The 11154-nt window shown below is 44.1% G+C and overlaps 1 pseudogene; it reads left to right on the top strand.

Moving 5' to 3' along the window:
- Positions 1-1641: 1641 nt before the first annotated feature.
- LOC119356396 lies at positions 1642-4432 on the top strand (annotated as a pseudogene).
- Positions 4433-11154: the final 6722 nt, after the last annotated feature.

Below are 11154 nucleotides of genomic sequence, written 5' to 3'. Positions count from 1 at the left end.
CAAAATAAAAAAATAAACAAATAATAGAAATCATACATTCAAAAACTCATCCTAAATTTTAAAATGTTCATGAATTTGAAAAATGTCCATGAATTTTAAGAAATAATTAATTTGGAAAAAATCTTGTGTTTGTGCAAAAAAATAAGAAATCTCGTGAATTAAGAAAATGTTCACGCATTAGAAAAAACGTTCGCAGATGTGAAAAAATTGTTCATGAATTCAAAAAATTGGCACTATTTTAAATTTATTACAAATTAGAAAAATGTTCATGAATTTGTAAAAATAAAGATAATCTAAACAAAAGGAAAGCATAAAACAATTAGGAAAAAGAAAAACCAGACCTCGAACATCCAGAAGTTTCCGATAACTGGTTTTTTTAGGCGTTTCCGATGTGCACAATGAAACGCTACACAGGCTTGCCCACGGTCGACGGTGGTGCAGGACATACATAAGGAGAATTTGGCAAGCTATGGAGCAGTTATTCATGAGATAGTTGAACATTCTTTAGCCTTTGCTTTTTGTAATTTCAGTCATGAGTTTAGGAGCTCAAACTTTGAAGCTCACAACTTAGCGAAGTATACTTTATCTCTCGGTGGTGGCCGCCATGTTTGGTTAGGACATCCCGGGAATTTATCATCCGTCTCTGTAAACATTGTGACGAATTAATAAAAATTTCGTGAGGTTGCCTAAAAAAAGGGGATGCTACGCGTCGGCGGGCGGATCTTTTAAAAAGATCCGCCGGCTCGCGAGCCGTCGGGTCTGACACAAATTTAGCGGGCGGACGTCTTTTCACTGCTTTGCAACAAAGAGGTTGTTGTAGAAACATTCGTAACAGAGCTCTTGTTGCGGAATATTTTTGCAACAGAGGTCTTGTTGCGAATTTTTTTTGCAACAGAGGTCTTGTTGCAGATTTTTTTTTCAACAAACGTCTTGTTGCGGGTTTTTTTATTGCAACAGAGTTCTTGTTGCTGATTTTTTGCAACGGAGTTCATGTTGCGGATTTATTTTTTGCAACAGAAGTGATGTTGCAGAAGTGGACGGCGGCCTTGCCATGGACGGTAGCGAGGGGAGGTCATTTTCTTCATTACCCAATAGCAGTAGGAGCGGGCGCCATCAATCGAGAAGAGGGAGGAGGAAAGATGGTGGTGGTGGAGGCGGCCGGCGACCGCAACGACAGAGCGCGTGCTCGCCGGCGTCCGCGGCGGTGCAGCTGGGGTGTTTGGCGGTGGCGCGGCTGCAGCACCTCGTCTGGATGAAGGAGAGATGCAAAAGAAAGATAGGATTATCATGAAGAATGATTGGATCTGGTAGTTGTTTCGGGAAGGTGGAGACGTGCGAGCCCACTGACATGTGTCGTGTGCACGAGAGGGCGGACGAAAAGAGCGTGATCAGCCGGGTGATTTCAATCCTTTTCCAAAACAAAAGCTGCCTAAGAAAATAGAAGTATTTGGCTCCTTACGCGTCGCAGCGTGGGAAACTTCTCAACTGGTTCAGAAAAAACAGGAAAGTGTTTTCGAGACAGTCTCGGACTCTCGTGCCGACGTGCCGTGCCAACCGCGTATATACATACGGCGCCCACGGCATGGATCATGGACCTACAGAGGCACACACGCCGCAGGCTATCTCGTTGGTCGATCCGATATGTCGTCGGTAGCACGCCGCGCACCAAGTTGCTGGTCGAGCATCCCCACCGAGCTCGCGGGCGTCGTGCTCCGCCGCCTGCCTTGCCATGCCGACCGGGTCCGCTTCGCCGCCGTCTGCAAACAGTGGCGCGCCTCTGCGCGGCAGACCTCTCCGCCCCCGCACTACCCGTGGCTCCCCTTGCCTGACCGGACATTCTACAGCCTGGCCGGCTCCGCCTTCCGGCCGCTGCCGCTCCACCTCGACCGCCACCGGCAGCTGCCGCACGCGCAGAGCTCCTGCGGCGAGCGCTTCGACGGCGCCTACACACTGGTCAGCCCCTTCTTCATGTCCACCACCATCCTGCTCCCTGGCCTCTCCAACGCATGCGCCCCCAACGTGCCTCTCCTTGTCGCGAACGACCAGCCAGTGCCGAACATGCTGAAGCTCGTGGTGTGCTCCCACCGTCCCACGACCTCGTCGCCGCGATCGTTGATGAATAACGAGGCATGGACGTATATATAGCAAGCTTGCCTTGTGCCGGCCAGGGGCGTCCTCGTGGCGGTTGACCACATCCGACGAGCTTCGCCACCTCCAAGACATTGTCTCATACTCTCATGCGAGGGAAAGCTCCTCGCCCTCGACAGCCGGGACGGGCTCTTCTCTGTCTCCATCGGCACGGACAGGCGCACCAGCAATCCCACCGTGTCACGGGTCGAGCACCTCATGGGTAGCTCCCGTGGTGTCCTCGACGACTCGCCGCGATACCTGCTAGAATCCAGCGGCACGTTGTTGTTCGTTTGCAGAGAGGATCCTGAGAACAAGGCGAAGCAGGGAGTGTTGGAGCGACTCGGCGGTTGTACTGTGGAATGGGCTCGAGCTGCAGATGAAGACAAAGTTTAAGGTGTTCGAGGCGGACTTGGCACGGTCGCGATGGGCGAGTCTGAGGAGCGTGGGCGACGACCGGCTGCTGTTCGTCGGGCCATGGTGCTCCCGAGCTGTTCATGTTACCGCCGCCGGCGAGCAGGACCGACTACACCGGGACCGTATTTTCTTCACGGAGGACGACAGGTTTTTTTTCTTGGCCGAGATTTTCGGAAACCGGTCAAAAACCGGCCCTTCCGTTACCTAGCGAAAAAATCAAATATCGCCAGAAAATTTTGAATCATTTGAATTTATACGGCTAACATATGTTAAATAGCTTGCGTATGCCTTTCCAAGCAGAAGATAACTCGTAGTACGATGGTCGGATGTTGAGAGCCCCTTCTTCCCCGTGCGGCCGTTAAAAGGCTTCCCGGTGGTGAAGGACCAAACACTGAAGCTAAGGCTACCGATCAAGCTCAAGAACTGAAGCATCAAGAAGGACCAAACCAAACACACAGCAGGTCAATCTCTAGGTGGTGAAGGACTAAGGAGGGAAGATGGCTGCACCATTGGATCAAGGTATGATCATCTTCTCCTAATTTTTGTGGCTCAAACTTGTGCTATGTTGACCCTGGTAACTCCAACGAGGGATAGCTGCGACTCGACTGAATGGAGAGTTCTATGTATGAGATCTAGCTCGATGTTTGTAGACTTTCTGCTGGTCTGAAATACTTGTTTAGATTATTTTGTAAGGGCATCTCCTATGCCGATCTGCAAATTCGCTCTGGCATCCGTCCGCGAACAGGGGGCAGTCCATGGACAAGGATACGGAAGCCGACCATCCCAAACTGTTCGCATATGTCCGATTACATTTCACACATTGTTCCAACTAACCGACTGAAACTCATGCAAATATGACGGGTTTTATCAAAGTTCGGATAGAAAATAGCACAAATCATCTATACATAACATGCAAATAAATCTAGTACAACAATAGTTCGAATTTAGCGAGATCAACCGGATATCCAACAAGTTTTCATGGACGGATCGTCTCGTCCCACACATAATGTCTCTTTAGCTTCACCCAACAGTGTATGTGTGTAAATGGTCGTCCCTCCGACACATTGTGCATCACAGCAGCACGTGCGGACTAGATAATGTGTAGACTAGCATTGAGTGAACGATTCACTCAAAAAATTGAGCAATAAGAAGCAAAACTTATGATCTACTCATCTACCACGCGCAATGGCCATCTTGCCTCCAGCCAACCAACCGCATCACAAAACTTGGTGATGGAGGTCTGGATGGCGTACCATCGTTACGATAACGACATCACATTGCGTTGATGATGATGTGCATGTCGTAGGACGCAATGTGCTTTCACCGTGAAACGAATCATGCACGTGTTGCCAATAGATCCCCTCTCTGCTCCTGCCTATGAAGTCCGCGGATACAGTCAACCACGCACCACACAACAACTCATCCTCCATGGTCGAGTACCCCGTCATCTTTCGTACTCTGAAAGAACGATATGGCGTTTGAAAATTAGCTCAATGGCATTTGACCGAACACCTGTCGGGTGTGGTGTCCGCCATGGACTGGGGAGGATGAGTGTACCTGGCTACGGACGAGTCTTGGCTGGACGACGCCATCGCAAAAGATGAGCGGGCATGTTGGTGCTGGTTGCGGAGGTCTGGCAATGCCTGTGTGGCGGACGGAGAGACACAGCAACGACGGTGGAGGAGAAGGATGTGGATTCAAAGCAAGGGGAATAAGTGATGGAATCGAAGAAAATAGGACCGAAAGGATGATTTAATGGGCTGGGGTGTCCGACTTCTTCTACTGTAACGTGTACGACATGAGGTTGCGGCGGTCACAGTTTTTGCTGGAAACGCCGGTGCGGCCGTTAAAATGCTTCCCGTGGCTATTCTCTCCAAGTCAACGATAGCTGTGACTGAATGGAGAGTTCTATGCATGATATAGCTCGATGTTGGTAGGCTCTGCTGGCCCGAAATACATTTCAGCTGATTGCAAACCCAAAAATTTGCATCAATGTACTACAGAGCACTAGTGCAGAACCGGGCAATAGCACCGGTTCGTAAGGCCTTTTAGTGCCGGTTTAGAAACCGGCACTAAAGTGTGGGCACTAAAGCCCCCCCCCCCCTTTAGTACCGGTTCAGCACGAACCGGTGTTAAAGGGAAACCACGTGGCACGAGCCAGCTCCGGGGGCCGGGAGCCCTTTAGTACCGGTTGGTAACACCAACCGATACTAAATGGTTGTGAATTTTTGTTTTATTTTGTATTTTTCAATTAAATTTGTGTTATCAATTTAATTTAGGATTGTTTTACGTTATAATGAGTTGTAGTCGTCGTCATCATCATCATCATCGCATATTAATAAATAAATAAACTCTAGCTAGCTAAAAATCATCATAGTCGTCTAATTACCACTATTTAATCATCATAGTCATTACCGCTAGCTATCTAATCATCATCAACGCTGGCTAGCTTAAAGAGGAAACATTCACTTTGTAACAGAAGCAAAGATATCATCAAGTTCAACATAATCATCACCAACATCGAAGTTCAGGACACGGACATGAGACAAGTACTAATTAAGAGCATGAACTAGTAGCTACTGATCCTGCTACTCCCTCTCAGGTAGAATAGCATAGAACATGTATAGCTCTCCTGATTCATCATACTGGAGCATGCAGATGAATCTGTCTCCTAATCTTGGGTTGCGCTTTTCCTTGCTGCCCCCTAGTACTTCTCTGCGATCGTTAACAATTTTGCTCCAATCTTTCACTATTAAGCATTCTTCGCTTTCAGAAATCCTGAATGCACTCATGTGCAATGTAGGAAATCTTGGTCGTAAGCTAACCATTGACATGCGACATTTTGTCTTGATCCACTGAGGCACAACTGTCATCGAAAGTCCCTGTTGAAGAACATCGTATAGTAATTAATATACTAAGCAATGAAAGTTTAGCTTCAAAAATAATTTATGCAAAAGATGCACTAATTAAGGACAAATATTTAAAATCTTACCATCTTTCGATTATAGATGTGACCGTAGTTCAATACGATCACCATTGGTCGCACGTTTTGAGTACTAACATTTCTAAGTTCAGGAAAAAAATTTGTCTTGACAGTATTAAGATCCTCAAGCCATGAAACATAATGACTTATCTTCTCGCAGTTTAATTGAGCCCCGGGGCAGTAGTAGGTCCTGTCTACCAAGCGCTGGACATGTTTGCTTGAACCGAAATAAGCTGACAATACAAATTAGTTGTCAACTATTTTTGAATAAACTGTATCAAAGACATAAACATATGCATGCATAGTTGAGAAAAACTCACCAAATGGTAGAACTAGAGGCGTTCGCACATCGACCCAGATGTCTATATTACCTTCAGTATCATCTTCCGGACGAATATCAAAGGTGATAACCATATCAGGCTCAAATGCATAAGCCTTGCATAGTGCTTGCCAAGTTTTGCATTCAAAATGAGTGTATGTATCTCCATTATATAATTTGACGTTGAAAGTATACCCATGCTCCGTCTTCAAGTAAACTCTCTTTACCACCATATCATCTATAGCACTAACACCTATCTTATCCAAGACAAAAATTCTTGCATGGCAGGAGATGCGCTAGTAGAATAGTGAAAATTTAAAATTATAAGTTGAAGCAAATGAAGCATAAGTTTTGCATTCAAATAATAATTGACAAAGTGACTTACTGTATCAACTTCGAATGTCTCATCCAGCTTGATGCTGAAGCGCCTACCATCAACAAGGAAATTTTTGTCGCACAGGCCGCGCTGGTCTTCACAGTGTTCGCACATAATGAAATCTTTTTCGTCGTCAGATGACATTTCCTATGTTCATATAGGTGAAACATTAAACACATATATCTAGCCAAATATATATTCATCTAACATTTGACATTAATATATCTAACTATATTCATCTCTAACAATTGAAATTACTATATATTTAACTTTTCTATCTAATTCATCTAACATTCAACATTAATCTAACATTTATATAAACTCAAAATATATAAAAAATTAAATAAACAGAAAAACTCATTAATAAATAATATTTTAATTAGATCATCAAATCTCAGATACCTAAATTTTCTTACTAAAAATAAACTAGTTGTATTAATTATTGAACTAGTTCAAATCTCATATACCTAAATAAACTAGTTCCACAATTTTCTAACTAAAAATAAACTAGTTATATTAATTATTCAACTATAGTTCTAATCTCTAGTTCGACAAGTTTTCTATCTAGCTAGCTAATTCATCTAACATTCGAAATTAATCTAACATTTGATCATCTAATTAACTTTTCTAAAAAATAGAAAATAAGTAAAAAAATGTGTGTGTGTGTGTATGTGTGTGTATATATACGTATATTATGTGTGTACGCATGTGTGTGTGTATGCGTGTGTGGTATGTGTGTGTGTGTGCGGCCCCGTACGCCGCCGCCCCGTACGTACGAGCGGAGGCGCCGGCGTACGGGGCGGGGGCAGCGGCGTACGTGCCGGCCGGCTGGGTGCGCGCGACGAGATGACGGACGGCGCGCGGCGCGGCGGGTACGCGAGGAGAGCGAGATACATACGTATACGGGACCGTGGCGCGGGACGACGGCGGACGGCGGCGCGCGGCGTTCGGGGCGGCGGCGGGGACGACAACGACGACGACGGGCGACGGGCGGCGACGACGGGAGCGACGCGCGAGAGGTTGGAGACGCGAAGAAGTGGGAAGATGTAACTGAAATTTTCGTAAGTGCTATATATATAGGAGAGGCCTTTAGTACCGGTTGAAGCCACCAACCGGTACTAAAGGCCAACTTTGGCCAGGCCAAGAGGCGGGAAGACCCTTTAGTACCGATTGGAGCCACCAGTCGGTACTAAAGGCCTTGCGCTGCCACCCCGCAGTTCGCAAAGTTTAGTCCCACCTCGCCGGGTGAAGGGCAGCCGCACTGGTTTATAAGCCCAGCCGCGGCTGCCTCTTTGAACTCCTCTATATAGCAGGCTTGTGGGCCTAATTTCTGCGCGCTGCCCTGTGAGTCTGCTGGGCCTTTAGGGCCTGTAATTGCACGCCTGTGGCGTAGCAGGCCCACAGGGCAGCGCCCCAATTTTTTTTATATTTTTTTCTTTTCTGTTTCTTCTATTTATTTCTTCGTAGTTTTTTGTATAGTTTTTTCTTTTCTGTTATATTTATTTGTGAGTAGTTTTTCATCTAGTTTGCCAAAAATCAACATTTTCAGAGTTTATTTTGTAGTGATTTTCAATTTCACGGTCATTTTGTGAACGATTGAAAAATAGCAAATATAAGAAGTTTCTTTTCTGCTTTATTTTTTCTTCTATTTATTTCTGAGTAGTTTTTTCTTTTCTGCTATATTTATTTTCTTCTATTTATTTCTGAGTAGTTTTTTTATATAATTTTTTTCTTGTTTGCTATTTTTTCTTTTCTGCAAAACTTGATGGTCAAAGTTTGGAGTTATAACCAAAGTTTTAAAAAAAGAAATGCCGACGTGTAGTGTAATAAGTCCGGAGTTGTAATAAGTTATTAAAAATAAAAAAGAGGTGCAATGCTTCGTTAATTTGCTTCAAGCCTTTCGGAATAGTGTAAACTGCACTGCGCGTAGCTCCGTGCAATCTACCATATTCCTGAAGTCTTGAAGCTAAGCAACGTGTGCATTAAGCCTCTTCTTCATCGTCTCTGCACTCAGGGCTTATAAACCACTCCTAGTCCCTCTCTCTTGGCGAGATGGGACTAAAAAACAACTTAAGAATATGTAGTACTGGTCACCCTTTAGTACCGGTTGGAGCCACCAACCGGTACTAAAGGTGGTGCTATGCCTGCACAAAATTCAGTGTCATTTAGTTCAAAACAAATCATTGAATGCATGAAAAATAGCAAATGAAGGCAGAAATGGTTGAAAGTTGATGGCGTCGCTTTGAATGGTGCATACTGAAGGCACAAAAATTCTGGAGTTGTAATAAGTTTAAAAAAATGAAATGCCTTTGCAACAGATGAGTTTAATTTCGTCAAAAACCTGACTACTTCGGAAAAGATTGTTCAGTTTGTAAACGAAGTGCATCCAGTTTTAGCCGTAAGCCTCTCTACTTTCTTGCACATGCTATGTGGGTGAAATGATGATACCATGCCAAGTTTCAACTTTTTCAGAGTTCATTTGTAGTGCTTTTCAATTTCCAGGTCATTTAGTTCTCAAAACAAATCATTGAATGCATGGAAAATAGCAAATGAAGGCAGAAATGGTTGAAAGTTGATGGCGTCGCTTTGAATGGTGCATACTGAACGGAAAAAATATAAGAGCATTTACATCATGATCTTATATTTCTTTACAGTCTAAATTGTCAATATGATCTTATAACATAAAAAGTACTTTGATCATCAATGATCTTTGTGTGTATAATCTGAATTGTCAATATGAGTCATCAACGATTTATAAACCGATGAAGACTCATATTGCGGCCACAAATTCTACACATAGAGTTCAATGAAGACCAAATGCTTGTGATAGTTTGAGAAATAACATATTTAAGGTGGTAAAAGGCTTGTAAGGGGAGCAAGGTGGGACTAAAAACAGCCTGCCACAACGTCATTAGTACCGGTTCGTGGTACGAACCGGCACTAAATGGTGATGGTGGGGCCATAGCCTGACCGCAGGCTGACACAGCCTCTTTAGTACCGGTTCGTGGTACGAACCGGTACTACAGGTTCGCCATGAACCGGTACTATTGATCGCTGCCACGAACCGGCACTAATATACACATTAGTGCCGGCTCTAATGCAAACCGGCACTAATGTGCTTCACGTTTAACCCTTTTTCTACTAGTGGAGGTCTAGTTTTTTCATAAGTCAAAAGTTGAGAGCTTTAACCACAGATGTTGGGTCAATTCAAATCCATAACCGGTTGCCATGTACTCTCTCCGTCCCAAAATAAGTGACTCAATTTTGTACTAATTTTGTATTGCTAATTAATTTCTCCAGATGGCAATATGTTGGGCCCCACAATGCAAAGCTCTACTACAGGAAAGAGTAACGTAAAAGAAACTCTAACCATGAACCAACCTGTGGTTGGATAGTTAGAAGGACAGTGGTATCCACAGCCCACCAGGGTTCAAGTCCTGGTGCTCGCATTATTCCTGAATTTATTTCAGGATTTTCAGCGATGCGCTTTCAGTGGGAGGAGACATATTTTCGGCGATGTGCTTTCAGTCGGAGGAGACGTTCCCGTAGACGTAAATCTCAAGATGATATGCCGGCCCAGTCTCTCGGAGGTGCTCACAGGGGTAGGGTGTGCATACGCGTATGTATGAGTGCTTGCGTCTATAATGTGTTAAAAAAAGCAACTCTAACCGATCTCCTAAATTTTGAAGGAGTAAACAACTGAGCATCCTTTAAAGCAGCACATTTGCTCGACTAAAAAATTATCATTCTAACCAAAACCCAAAACTTAATGAAGCAACAACAATTCGGTGGCATGTTGGGGCTAAATTCAGTGCTAAATTTGAAATATTTTACATAAAACTTACTAAAACGAAATTCTACACAAATTCAAAATATTTTACATAAAACTTACTAAAAAGAAATTCAGAATTTAGACTAGAACTTTGAATCTAATTGACTCGTACTCAGTCTCCTTCCACTCCATTCTGATCAACCCGCCGATCAAAGGGTTGGGGCTGGAGCCGTCCTTGTCGTCGTCTCCTCCTTCATCTGGAGTAGTGGAGAAATTTCTCCACGAAAAAGGCAACTTTGCAATCATACACCAGCCACAAACTTATAGGGGCGTGAGGACGCCCGCGTCGTGTCGTTCCACAAGGAGCAGTGCTACGACGGGCGCATGGTGTCGCAGAGCTTCCCTAGCAACAACGTCAGCGTGGGCGCCGCCTCTGACGCCGGAGCGTGACCTTGCGGAGGAGATTGGTCATGTTGCGTTTTTGCAAAGGCGTGCTTTCTAACTTCTGCAATAAGATCACAGTCAACCTGAGTACTCTTTAGCATAATTAGTAGGATATACTATAGGAGATCTAGAAACAATGCTGAAGCACAATGATCCCTAATAGTCTTCTTATGCTTCCGAGTAATCGACATTTCTGCAAACAAAGTATTAAGCTCAATAGTTTCACCTTTTTTTTGTATTTTTCTATTAATGAAGCTTGTTGCTCCTGAGAAAAACGAGCAACATAATCTGGTAAATACGATTTTCCCAAACGAGTAGATCCCCTGTGAGTTACAGGAAGCATCTACAATAACAACACCTGCACAGGCAGTTACAAAGCAAATACTCCGCGCTTAGCTCCCCGACAACGGCGCCAAAAAATGCTTTGATGCCTGCAAGCCAAACAGGGTGGTGTACCACTTTCGCAGAAGTATATCAATGAATAATCGTCCTAACGAAGAGTGGAGGAGAGTATATACAGTAGTGTTTCTATCACACACAAGGCGTCACGGTTCTTATGTGAAGTAACTGATGGTGCTTCTGCAAATATCGTTACTGTCCTAAGCCACGAATAAACCAGTTTGACAAATATAAAGAGAATTGTAGTAACAACTAAGAGAACTAATAAAAGTAAATAGCATGAACTAGATTAAGGTTGATTGCCTGCAATGAAGAGA

Source organism: Triticum dicoccoides, chromosome 1A (genome assembly GCF_002162155.2).
Source record: "Triticum dicoccoides isolate Atlit2015 ecotype Zavitan chromosome 1A, WEW_v2.0, whole genome shotgun sequence".
NCBI lineage: Eukaryota > Viridiplantae > Streptophyta > Magnoliopsida > Poales > Poaceae > Triticum > Triticum dicoccoides.
The sequence above is the reverse complement of the archived record's forward strand: the minus strand, read 5'-3'. Positions and strand labels throughout refer to the sequence as shown.